This window comes from Cebus imitator, unplaced genomic scaffold (genome assembly GCF_001604975.1).
Source record: "Cebus imitator isolate Cc_AM_T3 unplaced genomic scaffold, Cebus_imitator-1.0 Scaffold28, whole genome shotgun sequence".
NCBI lineage: Eukaryota > Metazoa > Chordata > Mammalia > Primates > Cebidae > Cebus > Cebus imitator.
This window is the reverse complement of record NW_016107343.1, coordinates 8,121,545-8,144,534: the sequence shown is the minus strand read 5'-3', so window position 1 is coordinate 8,144,534 and position 22,990 is coordinate 8,121,545. Positions and strand designations below refer to the sequence as shown.

General features: G+C 35.4%; 1 protein-coding gene across 5 annotated transcripts in view; it reads right to left on the bottom strand.

Annotated features, from left to right (window-relative positions):
- The window catches only part of ARHGEF12 (Rho guanine nucleotide exchange factor 12), a 153,218-nt gene that overhangs the window by 90,312 nt on the left and 39,916 nt on the right, over nt 1–22,990 (bottom strand). The window contains exon 1 of one of the 5 annotated variants that reach the window (XM_017523556.2): nt 15,640–15,827. The exons of the other annotated variants lie outside the window; for them this stretch is intronic. The gene's annotated coding sequence lies outside the window, so the exon portion shown is untranslated. Of the gene's footprint in view, nt 1–15,639; nt 15,828–22,990 lie in introns of those variants that run through there. 5 annotated transcript variants of the gene reach the window in all.

Genomic DNA, 22,990 nt, shown 5'->3' with positions numbered 1-22,990 from the left:
TTAATGAGGAAAATATTATATGCATGCCATTTTACATTTGCTTTTACAAAAGCTTTTCTTGACCCAAAACAAGTCAAATAAGTCATACTCTTATCAGTAACAATGGCTCACCATAGCACTGAATTTGAAAAGTTGGAGGATCAGTGTTTTGCAACTTTTGACATTCCTCTTACAACATCTCAGAATTGGGAATCACTGCTCTACAAAGTTCACTGTGTAACACTGATATTCTGTTATGTTTTCTCCCTTAGCTGTTAATTATCCTAATATACTTAACACATAAGACTACTAATAATTTCTTAATAAATCTGTTACTAATATTTTTATAACATTTTCAAGATAATTCCTCTCTCTCAAGGGACTGAGTAATGAGACTGCTATCTTTCCAAACTGTAAAGTTTCCTATAAAGCAATGGTTCTCTCTGCCTTTTCAATATCAAGAAACGTCTCACTTTCTTTATGTCCAAAGTACATGTATAAACTTTTAAAAACTAAAGACAAAATAGGGAAACAATCACTCATAATCCCAACACTGGACATTTTTATGCATATATTCCCATCTTTTTCCAATATAGAGATAAGATTTCTGTATACAATGTTTAAAATTTCTTTCCCTAAAAATTGAAGCATACTGGACATGTTGATAACTTCAACTTAATAAAACATATGTTTACAATATTAACTATTTCACTACCATGCTGCTTTTAAACTGTGCTCCATAAAATTCGTGAGGTTTAAAGAGGTCCATTACAGAACCGGAGTGGGTAGATGGGGCTCTAGACTCCCCACACATCAGAGCTGCTTTGTTTTTATTTTATATATCGAACTTCCAAATCAGATAAAGATTTGGAAAACACAGTTCTAAATAATTCTTGATAGCTGCAAAGTATCCTGTGATATGGCTATTAATTTAACAAGTTCCATTTTGTAAATATTTAGGCTGCGTCTAGTTTTTCAACATAATAAAGAATGTTATAACAAATATCCTTGTGACCCAAGTTCTACACTCCCCCTTAATTTCTTCTTTGGGATAAATTCATTTATAGTAAGGAATCCAGATGGGAGTTTGGACTAGAGATGAAAGGAGTTTCTGTGGGTACTAGGTAAACAGAAAAGAGAAGACACACTGGTCCCCTAGCTCAATTCCATGAACTCATGTCAGATCTTTATGGAAACAGCAGTAGAAGCTGAAGAAGCTGTTTTGGCAACAGATCTTGTAAGACAAAGGGCTAAGGTAACATTATTTTAATGCCCAAGTGGCAAAGTGGGGCACGAAATCGAAATTGGTGAGACAGACTCTCTCCCTATTTCTGTTGAAAGTAGAAAACAAACAAACAAACAAACAAACAAAAGGAACCCCAGGGATATACATCATAACAGTTATTGTTGTACTATCCACAAACTGAATAAATGCCCAAAGGTACAATTCATAATATTTTCAGGAGGATTTGTGTTTTATTAGTAAGAACACCAACACATTTGAAGAGTAAACATAAATGTGGAAGAGGCATTTCTTATGTAGTATGTGAAAAGCACTAAGTGCATATAGAGATTCTCAGTTTCTCTATATTAAACATAAAAGCAATCCTAATTGGGAACCATTACATTTGTTGTGGGTTGAATTATGTCCTCTCCAAAGATAAGCTGAAGTCCTAACTTCCATACCTGCGTGACTTTATTTGGAAATTGGGTCACCGCCCATGCTTATGGTGTTATACCTAAGAGATCTTTGCCTGACTCCAAATCACAAAGATTTCCCCCTACATTTTCTTCTAAAAGTTGAGTGACTTTCTATTTTACTTTTAGGTCTGCAATATATTTTATAATAATTTTTATATAGAGTATGATATCCAGTTGAAATCCAAATGTTCCAGCACCATTTGTTGAAAATGAATTGCCTTTGCACTTTTTTTGAAAATCAGTTCTCTCTATATACGTGGGTCTATTTTTGGAATACCACAGGGGTTAAGTACCCTTTCATCCCCCATCAGAGGATATATATATCAATATGACTTATCACTAGTAATGTTAACCTTGGTCATTTGGTTAGGGCAGTGTTTGCTAGACATCTCCCTGTAAAGTTATTATTTTTCCCTTGCCGTATTTTTTTCTTTAGAAGCAAGCCACTAAGCCCAATTCACACTAGCATCTAATGAGAGGATTAAGCTCCATCTTCTGCAGGAATAGGAATCTACGTATACTATTTGAAATTTTTCTGTAAGGTAGATTTGTGTTTTCTCACCTATGTATGTATGTAATCAGTTACATCAGTATGGGCTCATGTATGTTTATTTTGGACTTTGAGTTCTAATCTAATACTATGTTATTTACTCTCTTATTCAAATTGTTCCAGTTTATTCCACTGACATGTCCCTGCCTTTCTGTTTGAGCACTTTCTTGTTTGTGGCATTACAAGGCACTCTAGGTTCAACTTGCATTTACCCTATTGCAGCCTTAAAGTCGATGATTTCTCCAAGAAGCTATTTTATTGAAAAGTGATATTTAGTAACCAAGGTCCAGGAGCTGGGTGCGCTCACTGCTACTGAGATATCACCACTTCTAGGCCCTCGCAGCAGAGAGAGCTGGGAAATGTATGTGTTATACTAACTGGAGTATATATACATATGATGGTTTGGCTGTGTCCCCAACCAAATCTCATCTTGAATTGTAGCTCCCATAATTCCCACATTGTAGGAGGGACTTGGTGGGAGATAACTGAATCATGAAGGGGGAATCTTTTCCCGTGCTGTTCTTGTGGTACTAAGTCTCATGAGATCTGATGGTTTTATAAAGGGGAGTTCCCCTGCATGAGCTCTCTTTGCCTGCTGCCATGTAAGACATGACTTTGCTCCTCATTTATCTTCTGCTATGGCTGTGAGACCTCCCCGGCCATGTGGAGCTGTGAGTCAATTAACCTCTTTCCTTTATAAATTACCCAGTCTCCGATATGTCTTTATTAGCAGTGTCAGAAGAGACTAATACAACATATCTATAATTGTTTCTGTAGCTATCCATATATCTGTATCTATATTATGCTCAGCATGAGTTCATACTGATATCTCTGATTCTAATCTAGTTCCATAGGGTTCATTCCAGTCTTCTCTCTTGCTTTGATCCCTTCTGATGTGAGAAACCTAGTTCCTTCAATTTACCATCCATTTACTTATACTACCTGATTTTTGTAAGTTGAACCAATCTTGTACTCCTGGGATAAACCCTACCCAGTCATTTATACACACATACATACACAAAGAGTACCATATATATTTGACTGATTTTCCTGTTTTATGTATACGTAGTATATATTTACATACTGTATATATACTGTTGGAATTTATAAAATTACCACTTCATCTAAATTGTTAAATGTATTGCCATAAAGCTATTCATAAGCTCCCTTATCTCTCTCTTTTTTTTTTTGAGACAGAGTCTCATTCTGTTGGCCAGGATGAAGTGTAGTGGCACCCTCTTAGCTCACTGCAACCTCTACCTCCTGGGCTCAAGAGATTCTCATGCCTCAGCCTCCCAAGTAGCTGGGATTACAGGCTCACACCACCATGCCCGGCTAATGTTTGTATTTTTAGTAAAGATGAGGTTTCACCATGTTGGCCAGGCTGGTCTTTAACTCCTGGGCTCAAATGATCTGCCCACCTCAGCTTCCCAAAGTGCTGGGATTACAGGCATGAGCCACCACACCTGGCCTCCCTTATTTTTTTTAATATCTGAAGAATCTGTAATGATGTCACCGCCTTCATTTATGATATTAGTAATGTTTGTCTGCTCTTCATCCTGATCAGCTGGTTAGAGGTTTAATAATTTTATTAATTTTCTCAAAAGAACCAGATTTGGGGTTAATGTTCTCTACTGTTTTTCTGTTTTCTACTTCACTGATTCCTGTTCTCATCTCTCTATGTATTTTTTTTATTCTGCCTGCTTTGGTCTTAATTTGCTCTTCTTTATCTAGTTTATTAAAATGAAATGGTCAGGTGTGGTGGCTCATGCCTGAAATCCCAGTATTTTGGGAGGCTGAAGCAGGAGGATCACTTGAGCCCGGAAGTTTGAGACCAGAAGTTTGAGACCAGTCTAGGCAACATAGTGAGACCCCATGTCTACCAAAAAAATTAGCTCGGCACACCTATAGTCCTAGCTACTAGGGAGGCTAAGGTCAGGACTTCTTGAGCCCAGGAGGTTGAGGCTGTGGTGATCAAACCACTACACTTGAGCCTAGGCAACAGGGTAAAACCCTGTCTCAAAAAAAAAAAAAAAAAAAAAAGTTGATGACATTGATTTCAGACCTTCTCTCTTTTCTTATAGGTGTATAATGCTATAAATTTTTATGTAATGCTTTAATGGCATCCTACAAATTCTGATATGTTGTGTTTTCATTTTCATCCAAATCAAAATACTTTGCCATTTCCTTTCTTATTTCTACCTTGACCAATGGGTTAAGATTTGTGTTATTTATTTTCCAACATTTGGAGACTTTCCAGAGATCTTTTATTGATTTCTAATTTAATTCCATGGTGATCAGGAAACATACTTTGTATGACTTGAGTCCTTTTAATTCATTGAAACTTACTTTACAGCCCAGAATTTTATCTGTCATGGTAAATGTTCCATGTGTGCTTACAAATAGGGGGAAAAAAAGAAGTATTTGGTTGTTGGCTGGAATGTTCCAAAAATGCAATTAAATGAAATTGGTCAACAGTATTGAGTATTCTACATCCTTGCTTAGTTTATCTACTTTTATCAATTACTGAGAAACAGATACTAAAATAACTGACAATGTTTGTAGATTTGTCTATTTGTCCTTTCAGTTATGTCAGTTTTTGTTACAAGAATTTTAAAGTTTTATTGTTAGGTGTATACATGCCTAAATATGTCTTCTTTTTAAATTGACCCTTTTATCAGTACAAAATTAGCCTTTTGTCCCTATTAATATTCTATAATCTTAAATCTACTTTATCTGACATTAATGTAGTCTAGTTTTCCTTTGGTGTAGATTAGCATGGCACATCTTTTTCCATCCTTTTACTTTTAAACAATGTGTACTTTTAATTTTAAGGTGTGTTTGTTGGCAGCATACATTTGGGCTTTGCTGTTTCATCTAATCCGATAGTCTATACATTTTAATTGAGGTGTTTGTACCATTTACCTTTGGTGTGATTACTGATATGAGTACTTAAAAGTCTATCATCTTGCTATTTGCCTTTTGTCTCATCTGTTGTTTCCCCTTTTCTCTTTTTCATCTTTTAAATTATTTTAATCAACTTATTTTTAAAGCATTTTACCATTCTGTTAATTAGTCTGGCTCTCTTACTAGACCTTAAATTATTTGAAGGCAAGGACCATGTTCTATTTGATTTTGTATTCTAATTAAGAATTATGGCGCTGAACATATGCCTGACAATTCGATACATTTTTACTACATGAATTCACTCATTCAATACATTTTTATTGAGAACTATAGAAGATATAAGTTACTCCAGAAACCACAGCCTTCCTTCTAAGAGAATTCCAATTTTTTCAGTTATCTACTATTCCTCTCAGAGTCCAGATGACTCAGGTCAAGCCAACCCCGTCTGTAGCAACAGTGATGGGCCTTTTTGGCCCAGCAATAATTCCATTCTTGGGTAAGCGATTGGTTCCAAAAAACCCAATGAAAGTAGAAACAAAGTTTACTGGTGGTATCTATGAAAGTATTCTTGAAAGAACAATGTGAAACTTCTTTCTCTTCCTCCCACTGAACATGAATGAAGAAGCAAACAGCCTTAACAGCTACTTCACATTCATCTTTAAGGACTAGTTTAGGATGATGCTGATTTTGATGGCAAGAGTGGAAAGATGGAAAGCATCTGGGCTCTTGACATAGTTAAGTCCCTAAATCAAAAATCTCTGAAGCCTACCTCTAGATTTCTTTTTTATGTGAGCCAGTAAATGTGTTACTGCCTAAGTCAGTTTGACTTGTGTTTTCTGTTACAGGCAGCCAACTGCATACAAAGTCACACAAACACCAACCTATGCTAGGAGGTTCAAGACACTGAAGGTTACATCAGTGAACAGATAAGGTCCTTGCTCTCAAGCAGCTTATATTCCACAGAGGAAGATCAACTCCACAAAAAAACAACTGTACCAAAGAATTTCAAACAGTGGTAAGTGTATTAAAAAAGGTATTACTTGACTAAGTATATTAGTTTAGTTTATCCCCCCAAAAAACTTAGAGGCATTTAAGCTGACACTTAAATGAAGGAGCCAGCCATGGGAAGATCTGGGCCACAGAATTATAGGTAAAGGAAACAACTAGTACAAGAGTCACAAGGGATACACAGCTTAATGTATTTGAGAAATACAAAGTCCATTGCGGCTTAAGCATAGAAAAGGATCAAAATACTGAAATGAGATCCACAATGTAGACAGGGGCTAACTAACGTAAGAATGTGAGCCACAGAAACAGAGTTAGAGTTTATTCATAATATAATGGAAAACCACTGAAGAGTTTTACATCATGATCTAATTTGAACACTAAGGAAGTTAAGTACAGTCTGTTTACAGTTTGTCTCAAACATCAAATATTTATGCAGCATCTAATATGCAGAAAATACTGCATAAAGTTTATAACGTTGATATATTCTTTCTCTGCCTCACTCCTCAAGCAAGAATTTCACATTATCTTGAAGGCAGATTTTTAGAAAAAAGAAAAAAATAAGAAGACACTAGCAAAGAATGGGAGGCACTATTTAGTTGTCCTTTCTAGCCTAATTTCTCTAGATAATGTCTGAAACTCATAGTTTTTGCTTTGTTTTTTTAAAGCATAACAAGACAGAGAGGCAATCTGGTAAACTTAGAACTATAGCTCAGCCATTAGTCTCTGCCCAGGCAAGTGTTTCGGCCTTGTTTTAATACAAGTATTTGGATTTTTCCAAGAGCTGATGTCAGGGCTTTTCACAGAGACAGAACAGCATTTATAGGCTAGAGAAGGAAAAAGGGTTTCCCCAGCAGCTATGCTCAATGTGGCCTTTGTACAGCTCCACTGCCAAAGGCAGGAAGACCCTGCTAGATAGAGCTATTTAATTCCTGGAAAAAATTCTACCCTAGGAGGGTAAAATTTAGTGATTGGCCAGATTCTCCATTAAGGAAACCTAGCTTAATTTTCTATCAAATTAAACCCAAATTTAATAGCCCATCATCAGAACAAAGGTTTCTTAATTCTTATTAGAAAAAATCATTCTGTGGAACTTATATAAGGGAAGAGATCAATTGGCTAGAAAAAACATACATTATAGAGGTAAGAAACAACACAGTAAACTGTGTCATATTTCCTGGGATTAGCTTCCCTGAAAAATATTCATTTGAGAAGAATGGTTAGTTGAAGAACACTCAAAAGCCTCAAACTACCTTCGGTAGTCAAAAATTATGCTAAGTGATAGCTCCAAATACATCATCCATTATCCATAATAATAATTAACAATTAAAATCATTACAATAATAGCTAAAACTTGAGTAGCTTTACTTGCATACTTACACTATCTGCTTTAATTTTTATGTATTAATTCATTTAATTATAACAATAATTCTGAGATAAGTAAAATGTTTAGCCTTGTTTTATTGAAGAGAAATGTGGGATTCAGAGAAGTTAAGTAACACATACAAGTTATACAACTAGTAGATGAGGGAGCTTAGATTCAAAACTTCACAGTCTAACTAGAACCCTTGCTTTCCCTCTGGACTATTACCTTACAACAAAAACCATTATCATCTTCCCTATGTACAGTTTTTTTATTAATAGTTAACCAAAAGCTTTCATGAGTGAGACTCAGAAAACTAGACCTAGTATGACAAGATACTTAGGAAGAAAGGTATTCATATCCTGTTATATAGGTTTAGGAAAAGATAAGCCAATAGATAGAACTCCCAATCCTACACAATCTGTGTCTGCTAATCCCACAGCTCAGTGGAGAATTCAGTTAATATCTATATGCCATATGGGCAACTTGCCAGGTATACATTCAAGAGAAACATGTCCCCACCTGAATGTCAACATTCCTGCAAACCACTCATTCCTACAATAAATATGTTCAATTCCAGGTAAAGATGGGAGAGAGCAAAAGCAATTCTATTCCATTAGCCTTCCTCAACACTAAAAGCAAAAACAGAAGGCAGGAGGAGCAGTGAATCCATCTTCCATGAAGGAAATGATTATGATCTCAAACCATTAACTACAAAACATACTTGCCAAATCTGTTAAATTCTGGATCTATACCAAGGAAGTCTGGTAGGCTTTGACCAGGAAACGGATTTCCCTAAATATAAAGATCACAGACCTGAAATGCAGATCCAACTATCCTTAGAGTAGAAAGGCAGTATCCAGGTGTGTGAATAAAACAAAGAAGTAAGGGACACTGTAGAGACCCAGAACAGCAGGAGGAGAAAAAATAAAGAAAACAATATGACACATTCTCAGATTTAGGGCACTCCTGGAGGTAAAGTGATGATGATGGAAAGGCGGAACAACTATCACCAGACCACAACACAGGGAACCCAGTGACCTCAAGCACTTTGCTGTGGGCAGCAAAGGCCTTCTGAACACTAACAGAAAGGAACAGTTAACAGAAAAATAAAACCATGAATAATAATAACTAACACTTATTGTGCACACAACATATGCCAGTAACTCTTGTAACTGCAATACATTATTAACTTATTTAATGCTCAATAAGTACTATTAAGAGCCTTATTTTATAGTTGGAAAAAACTAAGTCATAGATAGGTTAAGGAACTTGCCCAAAGTCAGACAGTAAGCAGAGAAGCTAAGATGTGAACTCAGACCCCGTAGCTCTTGCATCTTGTTCTTAACCACTATGTTTTACGGAAATAAAAGAATGTTCACAAAAATATTAGAGAAAATTTCCACAAAAACCAGAATGATTTGAATCCGAAGAATGAAAGGGCACACTGTACTCTACAAAAATTGACACCAAATAATCAACACTAACATAATATACTGCTAAATTTATGAAAATTTAAGATTTTAAAACAAAAAGCTATATGAGCATCCAGACCCCACAAAAAAAATTAAGTCATGTACAAGTGGGAAAGATTAACCTGGCCTCAAGATTTCTCCACAAGCCTCCTTATGCCAGAAGATAATGGTACAATGTCTGAAATTTAATTTTCTTTTGAATACTGAAAATAGAGATATAAGAAATATTTAGAGAAATAAGGAGATAGAGCACTCATGAGTGTGCTCTTAGAGAAAAAAACTGCTTGAACCTTGATTCGATCAATACATAATGTATACATGTATCAAAGCATCACACTGCACTCCATAAATATGTATCATCATGTCAATTAAAAAAAAAAAAAAAAAAAAAAAAATAAAAAAAAAAAAAAAAAAAAAAAAACACTTGAAAATAAAATCCATACAATAAAAATGTAATTAGAAAAAGAACTCAGGAATGTAGAAGCTAAGGTAAGCACCAGATTGATGAACATACAGAAACTAATTAAAAAAAAAACAACGCCTTTAACAAAAGCCACTCCTACCTCATCCAGCAAAACACTAGTGTTTCCTCATTGGAGAACTGTCTTAACTTTGTACCCTCACTATACCCCATATGGTACTTCTGCACAATCAAGAAATACAGGAGTACTCAACAATGTTTTTTGTTTTTCTTTAATGAGAATCTAATGTCTCCCCCAACTTCTGCCTACCCCACTGGAATATAAGTACTATGACAGTATTACTGGTCCTCTGGTTCACTACTGTATCCCAGGACAGTGCCAGGCACAAAGTAAGTGCTCAGTAAATATTTGTCTAATGAAAGAATGGACACCAAAGATGGAAAGATGGATTGTGATACCTTCTGGGTTTCAACAAGCAGATTTCTGGGTATATCCATTTAGATTTCTCACTGCATCTCAAATTCAACAAATCCAAAATGAACTTCTTACTCTGCCCCCAAAATCTTTTCCATCTCAACATACAGTCCTTTACCCATCTAACTGATCTTGTTAGAAATCTAGAAGTCATCAATGGCATCTTCCTTTCCCCTAGCCCCCACATCCAACACATCCAACTCTCCATCTATCCAACAATATTTACTGAGCATCTATTGTATACGAGGCGCTCTTTAGAGTCTGAAGACACAACAGTAAATAAAGTAACGTCCCTATTTTCATGAAGTTTATATCTGTCATTGCACTCAAATGATTTTACCTTCAATATATATCTCAAATTCATCTCTTTTTGACCTCTTTCATTACTAGCTTGGAGTATCCACCTCATCGACTACTGCAAACTACTGCAGTAGTTTAATAGGGTTTTCTACTTCTTCTTTTGTACATATTCTTCAATTCATTTATCCATAGAGCAACCATATAATTTCAAAACACACAGCTTGCATTCCTCCCCTGCTTAAATTCCTTCAATAGTTTTCCATTGCATTTTGGGAACATCAAACATAACACACAGAGGCCAAATGTAGCTCTTATAACCTTTCTGTCCTCAAGTCCTGCCACTCTCCTGACCACTCCCACTAAGCTGAAATATTTGGATATCCATACTTAAAAACCCTTCAATCTACACCTCACATCATTTTATAAAAAGTCTACTTGAAAATAAGATCACATCAAGTTGAAAACCTTCTACACAGCAAAGGAAACAATCAAGAAGTGAAAAGACAACCCACAGAATGGGAGAAAATATTTGCCAACTACCCATCTGAAAAGGGATTAATTACCAGAACATATAAGGGGCTCAAACAGTGATAGGAAATGATCTAACAATCCAATTTAAAAATGGGCAAAAGATCTGAACCGACATTTCTCAAAAGAAGACAAATGGCAAACAAGCATATGAAAAGGTGATCAATATCGCTGATCATGAGAGAAATGCAAATCAAAACCATAACGATAATGAGAGATCATCTCACAACAGTGAAAACAGCTTTTATCCAAATGTCAGGCAATAACAAATGCTGGAGAGAATGTGGAGAAAAGAGAACCCTTGCAAAATGTTGATGGGATTGTAAATTAGCAATTTGGAGGTTCCTCAAAAAATGAAAAACCGAGCTACTACACGATCCAGATATCCTACTGCTGTGTATATACCCAAAAGAAAGGAAATCAGGATATCGAAGGGCTATCTGCACTCCCATGTTTACTGCAGCACTATTCACAATAGCCAAGTTTTGGAAGCCACCTAAGTATCTATTAACCAACAAATGGATAAAGAAAATGTGGTACGAATACACAATGGAGTACTATTTAGCCATAAAAAACAATGAGTTCCTATCATTTGCAACAACATGGGTAGAACTGGAGATCATTATGTTAAGTGAAATAAGCCAGGCACAGAAAGACAAACATCACATGTTCTTATTTCTTTGTAGGTGCTAAGAATGAAAACAAACTTACAGAGATTGAAAACAGGATAATGGTTTTCAGAGGCTGGGAAAGGTAGTAGAGGATGACGATCGTAAAAAATAATTTAACTGTACACTAAAATTAACTAAAAGAGTATGACTGGATGCTTGAGGTGACAGATACCCCATGTACCCTGATATGATTATTATGTACTGCATGCCTACATTAAAATATCTCATGTCATCCATAAATACATACACTTACTAGGTACCTACAAAAATTAAAAATAAATTAAAAGGCTACCTGAAAATGTATCACAGACCTAAAAGTAAAACCCAAAAACTATAAAACTAGAAGGAAAAAGGTATGACCTTGGGTTAGGCAAATATTTCTTAGAGATACCAAGCACAATCTATAAAAGAAAAATAATAAATTAGAATTCAAGGTTTAAAACTTTTGCTCTAGGAAATGTGAATTATATCTCAATAAGGGTATTAAAGAGAGAAAGAGGATGCTAAGAAAATGAAAATACAAGCCACAGGCTCGGAGAAAGTACTTCTAAATCATATATCTATAAAGACTTATGGCTGAGCACAATGGCTCATGCCTGCAATCCTAGCACTTTGGGAGGCTGAGGTGGGTGGATTACTTGAGGTCAGGAGTTTCAGTCTGGCTAACATGGTGAAGCTCCACCTCTACTAAAAATATTTTTAAAAATTAGCCAGGCATGGTGGCAGATGCCTGTAATCCCAGCTACTTGGGAGGCTGAGGCAGGAAAATCACTTGACTCAGGAAGTGGAGGTTGCAGTGAGCCAAGATCATACCGCTGCACTCCAGCCTGGGAAAGAAGAGCAAAACTCTGTGTCAAAAAAATAAAAATAAAAAAAATAAAAAATAAAAGCACTTATATCCCAAACAGGTAAGGAATGTTTACAACCCAATAATTAAAAGCCCAATTAAAACAAGATTTGAACAGACAATCCACAAAAGAAGACATATGGATGATAAAACAGGCACATTAAAATATGTATAACATCTTTTAGCCATCAGATGAAATGCAAATTAAAAACTACAATATGATACCATCACATAGACAGTAAAATGGCTCAAATTAAGAAAGACTGACAAAACCAACTATTGGTGAAGTTGTGTAGCCACTGGAATGTTGCTCATGGGAATGTAACACAATACAGCCCCCTGGAAAAACAGCTTGGCAATTTCTTAAAAAGTTAAAATATATACCTAGCACATAATCCAGCCATTCCACTCCTAAGTGTCTACCTAAGAGATGAAAGCTTATGTACACTGAAAAACTTGTACATGACCGTCCAAAGCAAACTTATTCTTAATAGTCTAAAACTTCAAACAACCCAAATGCCCATCAACAGCTGAATGGCTAAACTGTGGTATATCCATCCACTGGGATATCATTCAGAAATAAAAATAAATGAACTACTGATACACTGCAACACAGACAAATCTCAAAATAATTATACAGAGTGAAAGAGAACAAATAAAAAGAGCACAAACTATGTGAGTTCACTTACAAAAAGACTTGCAAACTAATCTATAATGACAAGAAAGAAAACAAGAAAATTCAAACTTAATCTATAAGGACCAAAGGCAAGTCAATGGGTACACCTGGGGATGGGATGGGTGAGGAGAGGTGGTGAAGGGTAGGAAGATATTATGAAAATGCACAAGGAAACCTTCCTTCGGGGTGAATGTTTATTTTCTTAATTGTGGCGATAGTTTCATAATTATATATATATATATATATATATATATATATAAACCTATCAAATGGTACTCTAACCATAGGCAGTTTATTATACACCAATTACATTTCAATAAAACTGTTAAAACTCTCAAGAAGCCTAATATTTAAATGAAACAAAACTACCAGTAAACCTTACGTTATACTTTATGAAATATCTTTTAAGCAAAAGACTCAAAGGTCTGAATAGTTTCTACTCATTGTAAATGTACAGCATTTGAGACTGTAAATACATACATCAACACATAAAAAGAAACTTTGCTATTTTCTTTGGTTATATGGAATAATGCTTTAGTAAGTATTTTCAAATAGAACACTGGGTAAACCTAGGGTTTCCAAGTTCTATACTACCAATAATTTTGTATGGGGGGAATTCCAGCAAACTTATGATTACTTAATTGTTTTATAGGTGTTCTTTTTAAGATTCTTACACTTAGTTCCTTAAAGGATCACTGTAATGGCAAGATTAATAATTTTGGCCCCAAGGGAATCTTTGGTGTTAAAAAATATGAAGTTACTTACATATTTTGCTAATGTACTATACAAGTCTTTTATTTATTCATTCATTCAAAACATGCATTTATAACTGCATGCTACGTAGCCAGGCACTAGTCTAGGTCCTTGTGACACATTTGGAGGAAAGTAAGAAGGAAAATGACAGACAATAATAATCTTAATAAATAAATGTATATTGTATGTAATATGTTAGAAGATAATACGCACTCTTGGTATCTCCCTCCCCCTCCCCACCATACACACACCAAAATATACAGCAGATTATGAAGGATCAGTAACGAAAACTAAACATAATAAAAACTCTAAAGTAATGAGAATTGTTTCCATCAACCATATGTGAAAATCTCTTACACTGCATAAAATCATGAACCAAGGTTGCCTAGTGTAACCCACACACTTTACAGATGACATCAAATGATTTGCTCAATCACCCAGTTCTTAGCATAGATTAAAGATTAGGATCCCTATTCTCCTTTTCACTCCACTGGCATCACTATTTGTGATGTCAAATAATTATGATCAAATGATTTAATCTATTCACATAGAAACAGTGAAAAGCTTTAGAGTCTAACCTGGGCTTCATCACTTCATGGCTTTGTTACTTATGGTAAATTACTTAACCTCTCAAATGTAAATTTTCTCATCTATAAAAGAGAATGACAATTTTTGTTTGGTTGTTTTGGATTAATGTGCATGCAATAACAAGAACGACAATTCTGTGACTCGGTTGTTATGAGGATTAAAGGTAATAGCTTATGTAAAACACCTACATGTCAGTACATAAATATACAACACTGCAATACTTATATGCTTGCACCAAAAATGGTACATCATATGCATGAGTTTTTTTATATCCTCTACTAGACTATAAATCTCATATATATCTAAAGTACCTAGAATAATGTAAATGCTCAGTAAGCATTTGTTAATTTGTTAATATTTCTGAAGAGTCAAACAGCTTTCAAAATGTGGCAAACAGTACTGATAACTCATATCACCATGATGGAGATAATCAAATTAACTGAAAGCTCCATAGAATGCTTCAACATGTTTTCAGTCTGTCTTTCCTAAACAGAGAAGTCTGCAGTGCTTAAATGCTTTTTAATGTCACAAATTATGGTCCTAGCTCTTTCTGTCCACAAGAAACTAATTCTCACCATAAAAAATAAGAGAAAACCAAAATCTTCAGCATTTGATACCACTTCTTTTCACATTCATGCCTTGGTTCCAGTATTTACAGCTATAAACAGAAAGGAAAAGAAAGCAGAATGCAATTCCAGTGCCATCACTGCAACTCGGCAGCTTCTTCAAATTTATAATCAACATTTTAGCTGACAAGAGCAAAAATACCACAAACTGAACAAAGAATAAAATAATTCAAGTTGATAAGATTGTTTGGTGCCATAGATACCACCTTTTCCAAATGATTATATATTTCAATTTTGTTTTCAATGCAAAAACAGGGAGATTACTCTGTAAAAACACTCCCTTCCCCCACTATAATATTAATCCCCACCCCCCATATCCCATCCATGGTCCCTTGGGTATCAAAGGGAACAACCATCCTGAAGCATGAGATAATTAAATCACAATTCACAGAATAATACGTCAAAGTCTCTCAAGATTCAAGAGAGGTTATGCCAATTCAATTCTAAAAAGCAGAAGAATATTGCATCTTATTTTTTTTGAATAAAGACATCCTTGCAATGCTGGATGTTAAAACCTTTGTTCTAAAGCTAAGCAATTAAGGCACGGGTTTTCAAAACTGGAAATTTTCTTCCTTTAGGTCAAGTTAGGCTTTTTAAAAACATGATAAAAATCCTAAAAGCTATTGTGAGAAATAACAATGAACGATGTAAAAATATCCTTTTTCTTTTTAATTTTATTCCTGTTATAGGTACATGCCTTTCACTGAAGCTATTTTTCTACCATTTTGCTCCATTTTATACACGACCCAGAAAACAAAGACTGCTATAGATTACCTGGATCACCGGACAAATCAGCAGACAAGCAAAAGCTCAAAAGGCTCGTTTCCATGGAGTAGAAGAGAATGAAATCCTCACCAAAATACCACTCCCTTAGCAATCCTAAGCTTTTTCTTTATACATATATTCGACATCCTTGGAAAGGCATTTGTCAGATGATTTTACTGACCACAAGAGGGATGATAAGAAGAAACCCCACCTCTTCTCCCACCCCCAACCATCTACCATCATGATTGGAAGCCCAACACTGTGCTGTTAATGGAAAGACAGAGAACAGCATCCATGTACATTTCCCTAAAATATCACTCAGGAAAACATACATAATATAAAGAAAGCAAGGATTTGGCTGATATTTCTTTTATAGAACAGGCCAAATAGCTCCCATAAAATTAAAAACATTTGCAAAAAAGATCCAATTATAAAGCCACAATAAACCCTTATTTTCTTCTTGAATACAGTATGATTTTTAAGTTGGGAATTTCCCAAATACAGTGCCAAAAAATGGACTCCTTCAAATACCTTTAAATTCGGTTGTAGTTACTGCTCCTTTCCCTAAAGCCAGATAAACCAAGTAAGTTAGGATTTACGAAAAAAAAAAAGAAAGAAAGAAAAAAATCTCCTTTTGTTGGTAGTATTACCCCTTCAAAGAGAATCTGGGGCAGGAGGTGGGAGTAGAAGAGAAACAGATTTAAAACATGGGGGGAGGAAAAATATTTTCTGCCCCAATAAGCCTAATTAAGTTTGTAAGCAAGGCTGGGAGGATTGAAATTTCTTCATGCTACTCTGTCTGTTTGTGTTTGATTATTGTGAATCTTCCCAGGTCTCAAACTATGCCCTAGGCATTATGCCTGGCATTCTGTTAACTAGCAGCCTGGCCACTTACAGTAGAATGAGGGAGGAACAAGAGACAGACTCATGCATTCTAATACTTAGAAGCCATGTAATTTTGCTAAAACAATAATTTGCCTCAAACACTGGTCTAAAAAAAATGCATTGCTATACTAAGAAGACTCAGCCTCTACTTTCCTTTTCTAAGCATCAACCCAACTTGACAATTTGCAGGCACACACTTTCTGGGATCAATATATAAGTAATGAATGAAAAACATGTTGTTTTATAAAACATATTCCTTAAAATATTTAAATACATGTAATTTTAAGTTAAATCCCACTAATCACTTTATCCATATCAATTATAGCTCAACATTCTGTGAATTTTGAAGGAACTCAAAGAACCTTAAAACTACAGTTAGTGATCTATGAAGAATCAGTTTTCAAGGAACATACCTTGGCAAAGATAGTCAAAAAAATGTTATATATATATATATATGTGTGTGTGTGTGTGTACAGATAAAGATATATATTTAAAAGATGCTGTATATCTTCTAAACTACAGACTAAGAATTTTAATGTGAAATGAAAGTACAAATTTATCGAACCTTATAAGTAGTTACTAAAGAAGTAGTTACTGATTAAGAAAATAGTATAAATTTGCTAAAAACAAGTCAGACTAGACTACTGACTGCCACTATCATTAGACTTCCTCCATCTATACTGGGGTCTCATGTTTCTTTGATGCTTGGCACTTTCTGGCCAGCCCAGGTATCCTAAGAAACACAAACCTCTCCATATGTCAAGGCCTGTGTTGGCTGATAAGACAATTTCTCACACTGGACAGCTTAGAACTTGAAGCCAACTAATTTCATGTCTCAACATCTCTATCATCCTGGATCACCAAACAAAAGTTCAGTCATCTATTAACCATGTGACACCCCTCTTTTAACAAAATCTTCCGCTGTTCGCCTCTCTACCGAACTTTTTCACTGTATACTCTAGGACAGGGGTCTCCAACTCTTGGGCCACAGACAATACTGCTCAATGGCCTGTTAGGAGCCAGGCTGCACAGCAGGAGGTGCGCAGCAGGTGAGCAAGCGAAGCTTCAGGAAGCTTCAGCTGATTACCACCTGAGCCCCACTTCCTGTCAGATCATTGGCATCATTCGATTCTCAGAGGAGTAGGAACCCTATAGTGAACTGCACATGAGAAGGATCTAGGTTGCATGCTCCTTATGAGAATCTAATGCTTGATGGTCTGTCACTGTCTCCCATCATCCACAGATGGGACCATCTAGTTGCAAGAAAACAAGCTCAGGGTTCCCACTGATTCTACATTATGGTGAGTATATCATTATTTCATTATATATTATAATGTAATAATAATCAAAATAAGGTAGACAATAAATGTAATGTGCTGGAATCACACTGAAACCATCACACTACCTGTCCTCCCCAACCTCCCGCCCAGTGCCATGGAAAAATTGTCTTCCACAAAACCGGTCCCTGGTGCCAAAAAAAAGTTGGGGACCCCTGCTCTAGGACTCTTTCTATAGGAAACCAAACACCACTACAATCTCAGCTTCTTCAGAGCATCCACTCCAAACACTGCCTTAACCAACACCTGGCTTTCCCCCAACGACACCGTTTCCCTTACTGCCTTTTCTAATGAAAGCCACCCCTTAGTCCAAACCCCAATGCTTCCAGAGCCCAGGGGAAATTTACAATTTTCTCAATTTTTCTAAATATCCAAATAACCAATACACATATAAAAAGATGCTCAACTTTAAGGAAATGTAAATTAAAACCACAATGAGAGAGAGAGAGAGAAATAGAGTGAATATATACAGTATTCATTAAGATATAAAGCATCTAGAAACTACACACCACTAAGGAGAATGCAAATTGGTACAGTCACTCCAGAAAATTGTCAGGTAGTATCAGCTAAAGCTGAATCAGCAATTCCACAAGTAGGCAGAAATGTATATGTATGTTCACAAAAAAAACATGTCTGTGAATGTTCTTAAATAGCACTGTTAGTAATAGTCCCAAACTAGAACTACCTTATGTCCATCTGCAGAACGGATTTTTTAAAACTGCAGTATATTCACACATTAAAATATTAATCAATAATGCAAATGAATTATGACCACTCATAACATACAGATAAGTGTCATAAACAATTCAAAAGAAAGACACTAGATAAAAAAAAATAAAGAGCACACACTGCATGACTCAATATAAAAGAACAAAAGCAGTTGAAAGTTAAACACAGTTACCATATGATCTACAATCATACTTTTAGGTATCTACACTAGGGACCTGAAAACTTATATCCCCACAAAAACCTGCCCATGGACATTTAAACCAGCTTTACTCCTAATGCTAAAACCTGAAAGAAACTACAACAGCCTTTAATGGGGGAATGAAGAAACAAATTATGATTCATCCACAATGTGGAATACTACAATTTTTAAAACAAATTTACACAACATGGATGGATGTTAAATACATTTTACTACATGAAAGAAGCCTGATACAATCTTTGGATTTTTCATGCATTTTACTCCATGGAAAAATCCAAAGACTGTATCATTCCATTTATATGACACTCTGAAAAATGCAAGAGTAGAGAGACAGAAAACAGATTAGTAGTCGCTAGGGGCGAGAGGAGGGGGGAGTGGTTGACTACAAAGGGGATGCAAAGGGGGACATTTAGGGTGCAGATCTGTTCTGTATGATATTAGGGTGGTGAATACATGACCCTTTGCATTTGTCTGAACCCACAGAATGGCACATTACGAAGAGTGAACTTCAACAAATGCTAACCAAACAACAACCAAAATGTCAGAGGATCCCAAGATGAAATGCGGATTGCAATAAATGAAGCTAAGTGCATTACAAATGTTATGACCTAACTTCACTGAAGGGGTGGTGAAAAAGGAGCTAACCTCACAAACTTTGGAATACCATGTTTTGACGTGAAATTGTAAGGCTAATGACCAAAGAAACTGTACATAAATACTGTATTCATGGGGTATGGGGTAACAATTCTAAATTTGCTTTTCATATGTACCTGGGTTGAACAAATAAGAGAATGGATAAATGGGTGGCTGGAGCCAGGTTTCTCATGGTAAGACAAGGAAGTCACAGATTAATAAGAAAGGACTAGAGTAAACCTTATGGTACTGGATTATAATCAGAGACACCAATATCAGCTCATGTTTAACTTAATACACATGCAAACTGATACATACAGAAACAATTAGAGATGTATGTGTATACATGGTTTAGATATATACATACATTACCTAGCTCTGACTCCTGAGAGGGCCTAAAATCAACAATACCCCAATAGCAATGAGCACACCTAATAACTACATTTTGGTTCCTAAACAAAAGGAATGCTAGTTCCTTGAAATGGCTGATTCTACAGCTGGTGCAAAGAAAATACAAGATGAGCCTGGAGCATCTAATAGTACCACAATGTCAGGAGATGTTCAAAGAACAAAAGGATAGGAGAGTAAGAAACGGACATAAACACTAACCAGAAAACCTTCCCAATAGTCAAAGTTGGAACAATTTAAGCAAAAGAAAAGAAACCTAGCATTAGAACTCAAAGTATAAAATAAACATACATGAGTCCATACTGATATAAATGACTGAATAAACAGATAAATGTGGGGAAAGATACAAATCTTCCTTACAGAAGAATTTCAAACCATATATGTAGATACCTACCCCTTCCCAAAGTATGGGTTGGACTTAGTAATGTGTTTCCAAAAAACAGAGTATAGTAAAGAAACCTAGCAAACGCTATCTTAACCAAGTGGTCATGGTTAACATCACCAGTGATATCATATGGACATCGTGCACTCCTAATGAGAGGAAAAGGGGATTCTTTCCAAAAATGCATAACCCAGTCTAATACTGAGAAACAGCAGCAAACTGAGACAGGGGCACATTCTACAAAGTCCTTAGGGATGGCCAGGTCATGACAAACAAGGAAAGAGTGAGAAACTGCCACAAACCAAGAGACTGGGGAAACATGAAAACTATAAGCAACATGGTATCCTGAATTTGATCCTAGAACAGAAAGAGGTCATTAATGAAAAAGCTGGAAAAAATCCAAATGAAGTATGAAGTTTAGTTAACAGTAATGTACTGAGGTCAGTTTCTTAGTTTTGACAGATATACCACAGTAATGTAAGATGTTAGCAATAAGGAAAACTAGGTGTGGGGTATATGGAACTCTGTGTGGGTTTTCTGTGTTCCTGTAAAGTAATTAATCCAACAAAAGTTTAAGGATTAATTAGTCTATGGTACTAAAAGTCAGAATAGTGGGTACCCTCAAGGGACAGTGAATTTAATTGCTGGTTGAAACCATTTTCACAAAGAAAACTCACTTCACTGGTGAATTCTCACAGGCATTCAAAGGAAGAGATAACAATTCTACATATGACAAATGAAAGTGAAAACACATGACACTTCCCCCAAAATTTTCAGAGGCCAACATTGTCCCAGTATCAAAATAAGGCAATGACATTACAAGAAAACTAAACACAAATATCCCTTGGTAACAAAGGAACAAAAACAATCATAAAAATATTAGTATATCAAATCTATCAATATAAAAAAGAATAATACATAATGACCACATGGGGTTTATCCTAAGAATGCCAGGTAGGTTTAACACTCAAAAATCAATATTCACTATAACACCAGTCTAAGAAAGAAAAGCCTCAGACGAAAATACCTCCTGGAAAATTAAAAAAAAAAGCCATATGATCATCTCAATAGATACAAAAACAGCATGTAACTACATTCAAAACATGTTAATCATAAAATTTCTTACAAGTTAGGAATAGAAGGTAACTTCCCCAAATTGATAAAGAGTACTGAAAAAAATATCATACTTAATGGTAAAATACTGAATGCTTTCCATAAGATTGAGAACAATGGAAAGATGTCTACATGTCTGCTTTCACCACTTCTTTTAACATTTTGGCCAAATGAATAAGACAGTGAAAATAAATACATAAAAAGCTTACACCTTTTAAATCAAAGTAAAGCTTTTTAATAACATGACACTATGTAAAACTCCAGAGATCTATATACCCCACACCTAGTTTTCCTTATTGCTAACATCTTACATTACTGTGGTATATCTGTCAAAATGAAGAAATTGACCTCAGAATACTACTGTTAACTAAACTTCATACTTCATTTGGATTTTTCCAGCTTACTGGAAATTTCAAAATAAATTAGATATTATGATTTTAAAAATCAAGCTAATTATAATATTGAATATGTTTTTTCATACTATAGTCATGCTTTTTCGTTCTCCTACCCCACCTCACAAAAGCTGAAAATTAATGAATTACAGATTTCTAATATGGGTGACTGCAGTGCTAAGCAACCTGGGCTTCTTAAATAGACATTTTTCCAGGCTCCTGCAGGGAACAGGGTGCCTGTAAAAGATGAGGAAAAAGAGCAGTTGGAGTTAAGGAGTTTGCTATGTTTGCATCTTTCACTTGAATACAATATATATATGTTAGCTTGATGCCTAACAAATATTAAAGGTTCATACATGTTAAGTATTATTTTATTATGATTGGGGGGAGGTTGACCTTGGATTTTCTCATCTTTCCATGCTACTAGTACAAGTACCTTTATGTTAATAAACTATTATCAATTAATACAAATGATCCTTAAGAATTCTGGCCAGGCTCAGTGGCTCATGCCTGTAATCCCAGCACTTTAGGAGGCCAAAGTGGGTGGATCACGAGGTCAAGAGATTGAGACCATCCTGGCCAACATAGTGAAACCCTATCTCTACTAAAAATACAAAAATTAGCTGGGTATGGTGGTGCACAATTGTAGTCCAGCTATTCAGGAAGCTTGAGACAGGAGAATTGCTTGAACCCAGGAAGCGGAAGTTGCAGTAAGACAAGAGAGCACCACTGCACTCCAGGCTGGCAACAGAGCGAGACTCCATCTCAAAAATATAAATAAATAAATATTAAAAAAATAAAAAGAGACAGGGAAGACAGACACAAAAAGATTACATACTGTACATGATCTTAGATGATTATGTACTGTACATGATCTCATTTACATGAAGTAGAAAAGGCAAAGCTGCTGTGACAGAAAGCAGAGAGAATTTTTAGGGGTGATGGAAATGTTATGTATATTAATCATGGTGGTTGTGGTGGTTAAAAAGTATACATACTTGTCAAAACTCATCAAAGTACACACTTAAAACGAGTGAACTTAAAGAAATAGTGGATCTGCACTCCTATCTTTATTGAAGCACTACTGAAAATAGCCAAAATTTGGAAACAACCTAAGTGTCTATCAATATACAAATTGATAAATGGATAAAGAAAATATAGTACATATACACAATGGAGTACTATTCAGCTATAAAAAAGAATAAGATCCTTTCACTTGCAACAATACAGATAGAACTGGAGGTCATTATGTTAAGTGAACTAAGCTAGGCACAGAAAGACA